Below are 6,485 nucleotides of genomic sequence, written 5' to 3'. Positions count from 1 at the left end.
ATGCAGGATTGTGTTTCCTTCTTCCTGATGCAGTTAGTAGCAACCATACTTGCTATAATATGCATAGCTGTCAACCTTCCCTTTTTTTGCAGGAAATTTCCTTATTCCAGCGCCATTTCCCGCTGCTATCCCGGATTGTTAGATATCCCGTAGACTGTCCCCAGGACAGGTGAGGCTGCTGATCCCTTATTTTCAAATCTGAAAGTTGACAGCTATGATAATATGAAACATCTTAAATAAATGTCAAGTGTGAGGGGACCCCTCCCCCCAATTTAAAATGGATTTCTTCCTTCAAATCAGCAAAAACGCTGAAGCCGAGTTTTCTGTGTTCCATTCATGGTTTTCCTGCAGTCTCAATAGTGGTTGAGAAAGAACATGTGGGGATTACATCGTTATGTAATAAATAATAACTTGCTTAGACGGTAGAATTAAATGGCAGGAGTCGAGCAGGCAAGCCTCATTGATCCGTATGCTAAACTACACACGAACCATTAATTGTATTTATTCCATTTCCTACCGGCCTTTCACCGCGAGGTGCCGGGAAGGGTTGCAACGATACAGAATAACAGCATTAAAAGTAATTAGCAATCAGAAGAATTGGGTGATTTCTCCCTCCCTCTCTCTCCCCCGTATACATGTTGTTGTTGTTGTTGTTGTTGTTGAGTCGTTTAGTCGTGTCCGACTCTTCGTGACCCCATGGACCAGAGCACGCCAGGCACCTCTGTCCTCCACTACCTCCCGCAGTTTGGTCAAACTCATGCTGGTAACCTCGAAAACCCTATCCAACCATCTGGTCCCCCGTATACATATCAGGCTGCAATCCTGTGTGCATGATATTTTCTGACTGGAACATGCACGACACGACTTGAATCATCACATTGGATCAGGAGCAACACATGACGATGACGAAAGTAACGCTGCTGCTGCTACTACTACTAATGCAAGAGCCGATAAGCCCACGAGAGTGTCGTGTTTATTTGCAATGCAAAGACAAGATATATATAATATTGCACTTGGAGCCTACTTTCCCCCAGCAGCAGCTGTTAATGGGTCTCCTGTGTCATTCCCCAGCGGCCCGCCAGCGGCTCCCGTAACCCCAGGCCCGGCGGTGACCGATAGTAACCCTTCGCGCAGCTCCCTCGCGCAACCCTCCTCGCAGACACAGCCGTTTTAGAACGCGGCAGCGCCAGCCCCTCGCGCGCCACCCCTCGCCAGCCAATGAGGATCCTCCGCCGCGGCATATGGAATGAGGATGCTCCTCGGCGGCGGTGGCGATTGTGAGGTGCGCCAGCTCGGAGCGGAAGGAAGGGAGGGAGGGGTCGGCGAGCGAGAGAGAGAGAAAGGAGGCGGTGGCGGGGCATCTCCGCGGCCTGGGCGCCGCTCATTGGCTCCGAGGGGGTTGGGCCCGCCCCCCGAAGCTGGAGCTACACAGCGCGGCCGGCCGAGGCGACCCTCGGCACACGCGCAGATCCCTTCGCCGGCTTCCCCCTGCTCCGGCCGCGGCGGTGAGTCAGGGCTGTGGAGCCGGCGGGCCGGCGGGCGGGCAGGCGAGGGCGAGGGCGAGCCCAGCTTAGCGGGCCGGCGGGTCAGAGGCGGCGGCGGCGAGGCAGGAGGGTCTCAGGCGGCGGGAGCCTCTCAGGCGCTGGCTGACGAACAGGGTCTCCTCTCCAGGGGAGGGAAGCGCGGGATCGGGGCCCACAGCATAGGAACAGGGAGGCGGCCACGGGCCCGGAGGTGCACATGGGGAAGGGGCCGGGGGTGGTCGCTTTGCGGCGCTAGGCCTGCTGGATTTGGGACTACCCGATTTCATTCCGGGGCGATTAAATCCCGAGTAACTTCACACCGAGGTTACACGTCGGCACTTTCGCTTTTTATTTTAATTTTTTTCGCTCGGTTGAGGCCCGCGGAGGTGGCAGCTGCGTGCACGCTTTCCCCCTCCGAGGGTTTTTGCTTCCGAGCAGGCGAGCCCTGGGTTGCGCCGCGGCATGTACTTACTAGGACGTCCCGCCTTCCAGGCACGTCTCTGCCGTGCCCCGGGTGGGTGTGCAAAGTCGTGCGCGGTGCGCCGGAAAGGCAGCGGCTTTTTCACACGTGCAGATCCGTCGCCTGGAACAAGAGTCCGCTGACAAATAAGCAGGCGGTGAGCTTGTGTCCGCAGAGTCGTCCTATGGGTCAGTGGGATTTAGATCCCAATATGTTTTAGGTTTAAAGGTAAAGGGACCCCTGACCATTTAGGTTTAGGGTTGCCTTAAAAATACCTTTCTTATACTCTCAGCTAGGAGGGAAAAATCAAGAGTAGTAGAGCCTACACTCGTGTAAACAATACTGGAGTGCATGTGCACACACAGTTCTAAGGGCTCTGTCACTTCGTGCCAGCTAGAATTACAGTTCCAATTCTCTGCTTGTGTAAAGATAGTGGAATGCCAAGGACTCCAGTTCTCTTTTAGTATGTTAGGAAGCTCTTCCAAATGCACATATAAGAACAATATGATACTGGTTGGTGTACAGAAAATGTATAAACAAGCATGGAAAGAGTAGGGAAAACCCACTTTTGCACTGCTTTTCCTTTTGCCATGTACAAAAGGATAATAAGGCTGTAATCCTAACCCCTCTTAACTTGGGGTACACATAAATGAATTCAATAGGACTTGCTTCTCAGTAGACATGGTTAGTGTTGTTCTGTCATTGGGTCAGGTTAGGTGGACCGCCGCGCCCCCCCCCCCTATATAAAGACAACTTTCACTCAAATCCTGTTCCAAATATGCATGTTCATTGATACACATTGCTGGGGTGCATAACATGTTGCCAAGAAATGCAGATGAGGCTGCAACCTGGCATCCATTCATATTAAGTATGTTCTGGGTGTTTAGGGAAGCTGAAGACTCAAGCTGTTATGGATTGGTTTGGCTTGTTAACGGTGAAGTTGGTAGGGATTGGCTAGTGTTACTACGAGATTCTGATCTCTCACAGATCTGTCCTCTCTGTTGGGTTGCAGCAACCTCTCATGGAGACATCTCCTGGTTTTTGTTTCCCTTTCTGATTCTAAAGAACAGGGAAATATATACAATAGTTTTAGTGTGGAGGATGAAAAATGTAGCCTCCCAGTCAGACATAGTTGGCTGCAGCTTAAAACACTGCTTATAAACTGATTCTGAAAAGTTGATAATGAGAAATTGAAATGAGCATTGTAACTAGAGGATCACAGCTAACATGATTGTATTCATAGTGGCTGATGAGGTATGCATTGAGTTTGTATCAACAGTGTAGAGTAGAGGCCAACCTGTAATGTTGCACTTCTGACATGATGCTAGAATCAGAGTTGGAGAGGTAGTTCTTTGTTTTGAAGATGCTAATTGATTGAACTACACTGATACATGATTAATCATTAAGCGACATTGAAATCTTACTAGGGTTAATTAAATATCAACTGTTACGGTAAGCCTGCAACTTGCACTCATTTAATTTGTGCGTATTCGGCTTTATGCATGTGGCAAAACATAAAAAAATAAAATTAAAAAGGGGCAGGGTTCTGGGAAAAATGACTTTGGTAATTCCACCTACCATTGAACACAATGGGTTTTGATTATGCTGCGTGATTTTGGCTTTAGGCACAATCCCAGGAACGTAACTCTCACACAAGTTGAGGGTCTACTGTATTGGTAAAACATAAGTACAGGATGTGCCTTCAAAAAATTCCTGCAATTTTTCCATGTAAGCCATATTTCTTGGTAGTCCCCCCCCCTCATTTTCATTTCAGGACATAATTATGGCATTTTGAATAATTCAAGCCTTTTGTGTACTCACTGGATCTTGTAGATAGGAAATTGCAGTTACTAATTTCAAATGGGCAAAAGTAGGGCTCTTAAAATATGAGATTTCACGACATAACTGATAGGCTTTGATTAGGTTGTTTCTTTGATACTATAGCTGACTATTCATTGTCAAGCTACCTCTCCATAATACGGGAGATCAGACATATTTATATTAAAATAAAACATTTGTGTAAAGAAAAATAAACAGCCAGACCATGTAGCATAGTTCAGTGGTAATGCTATTACTTTCTCTTTTTCTGGATTGCCAGAACCAGGGATGCCAACAGGATTTTCTTGGCCTAGTACACTGTATGTAGCTTGTACTTCGTCCCACGCTCGCCAAGGGTTATGAAGAAAAACATGAACCTTTTACATAGCTATACCCATTTTAGCATTTATATCAGCAGCAACTTTCCCCCTGAAGAATTTCTTTATCCCCTCATAAGTCTGAAAACAGTCTCCATGTTGCTACTACAGTTGTATCTCAGTTTATGAACTTAATCCGTTCCGGAAGTCAGTTCTTAAACCAAAACTGTTCTTAAACCAAGGCATGCTTTCCCTAATGAGGCCTCCCATCGCTGGTGCCCTTCCACCATTCGGCTTCTGTTCTTAGACCGAGGTAAAGTTTGCAAACCAGGACACTACTTCCGGTTTTGCAGAGTTCATAAACTGAAACAGAGCTGTTCTTAAACCAAGGTACCACTATATAACCAATAAACACCCCCCAGCTGCATTACCCTCAACATGCCAGGATTGGGCTACACTTTAGAGCTGTTACTCTGTTCCCTCTGCCCCCCAAATGGATATACTAATAACGATATTGTTTTCATTTTAGGGAATTATAATGTTCGTCCACTCAGTGATTGTTTTGCAAGTATTTAAACCTGAATGCAAGAGTATAAAGTCCTTGTTTCTACCTTCTGCCTTGCAGTAGCAGTTGTTTTTACTGGGCAGCAATCACAACTCTACAAGAAAAGAGGGTGGGGGACAGCTTCAGAATGAACCATGCATTCTCTTCTGTTATCTGAATCCAGGGGGGAAAAAATCACACACATCTGAAGGAAGACCCAAAGTCAGCTTCAAAATGAACCAGGGTCTTGAGGGTTTTGAGGGTCTTCCCTGGTGGATGTTTGACTAATATTTTTCTCTAGCACTTGTCAGTCACACCTGTTGTTTCAAAAATTGGCTAGAAGCACTGAAAAGCAGGAATAGGCTGATGGCTCACAAAGCAGTTGTTCAGAATGGTGTCTGCATGTCTTGCTTCATAACTCTTGGTTCGTAAAGGCTAAAGACTTGTTTTTTTATTTTATTTTAAAATGCAAGTTCAGAGTCCAATCTCTGCTGGCTTTGGGCCCAGTTTAGCATTACTCTCCTACTGCTGGGCCTGGAGAGGGAATTATACAAAACTGCCTCAATCTTGCTCTTCTGGTGGCACACTAAGGTTTCTATTACACAGGTGATTTTTTTTGTGATCAGTGGTTTTGTCATGGTTTGGCAGTGTTCCTGCCAAAGTATATTGAGGTGTACCAGGAGTGTTATCTGTTGTTGAAGTAAACGTAGTAATAGAGATAAGTGTAGGCAGTGGTGCCCTACAGCATGTGTCTGGATGAGTAGGAAAGGGCATTCACCATAAATGTATGAATGGTATGTGGAAATTTCTAAAGGTTCAGAGCAGTACATTAAACAGCAAGGGTTATTAGTATGACAAAAAGAGACATGGGTGGCACTGTGGTCTAACCCACTGAGCCTCTTGGGCTTGCTGATTGCAAGGTTCGCAGTTTGAATCTGCATGGTGGTATGAGCTCCTGTTGCTCTGTCCCAGCTTCTGCCAACCTAGCAGTTCAAAAGCACACCAGTGCAATTAGATAAATCGGTACCGCTGCAGCAGGAAGGTAAATGGCGTTTCTGTGTGCTCTGGCTTCTGTCATGGTGTCCCGTTGCACCAGAAGTGGTTTAGTCATGCTGGCCGCTTGACCTGGAAAGCTGTCAGTGGACAAACGTCGGCTCCCTCAGCCTGAATGGAGATGAGTGCCGCAACCCCATAGTTGCCTTTGACTGGACTTAACCGTCCAGGGGTCCTTTACTTTTACCTTTTTTTTTACTAGTAGTGTGTAGGCACTTTCTTCTTTATAGGAGTTCACACCAGAGATGATGAAACATACAAAGCTATCTTTTTTCAGAATAAAATTGCATACTATGGGAGGCAAACTGAGTTTCTTAAATTTGTAGGTGCTATACCACAGAACTATTACCCATATATGGTGGTGTAATATGGTGTTTATTTCTCTGCTATCACCTGCATGTGGGCACGTTTCATCATGGAAATGCTTTTCTATGTATACCACAAATTGCTTATCCCAGTGCTATGTCTGCTGCAACATGTTCATAATGGTACCACAATTTATGCACTGGTTCTGTCCTTCAGTTTAACCCAGTAGGAAAGGCTTTGATGGTGGAAATGTTTTGTGAGCATATTGCAAAGGCTTCATTAATAAGGGCAATTGCTTATAACAAATGTTTAAAACATCATCATCTTGTTTGTGAAGGAACCCCAGTGTGTTTTGCGGAATTTGGGAAATATATGTTGGCACATATTGGCCTGGTTAAGATGTAACATTAAACTATGGTTTATCAGTATGTGTTTGAATCTTGTCCGATACCCGTCTCCCTCCT

General features: G+C 46.1%; 1 protein-coding gene across 2 annotated transcripts in view; it reads left to right on the top strand.

Annotated features, from left to right (window-relative positions):
- The first annotated feature begins 1,340 nt into the window (after positions 1-1,340).
- ACSL3 (acyl-CoA synthetase long chain family member 3) overlaps positions 1,341-6,485 on the top strand; it is a 52,697-nt gene continuing 47,552 nt past the window's right edge. For both annotated transcript variants that reach the window (XM_028731062.2, XM_028731063.2), the window contains exon 1: positions 1,341-1,505. The gene's annotated coding sequence lies outside the window, so the exon portion shown is untranslated. The remainder of the gene's footprint in view (positions 1,506-6,485) is intronic.

The sequence above is a fragment of the Podarcis muralis genome, chromosome 6 (genome assembly GCF_964188315.1).
Source record: "Podarcis muralis chromosome 6, rPodMur119.hap1.1, whole genome shotgun sequence".
In the NCBI taxonomy this organism is placed as follows: domain Eukaryota; kingdom Metazoa; phylum Chordata; class Lepidosauria; order Squamata; family Lacertidae; genus Podarcis; species Podarcis muralis.
The sequence above is the reverse complement of the archived record's forward strand: the minus strand, read 5'-3'. Positions and strand labels throughout refer to the sequence as shown.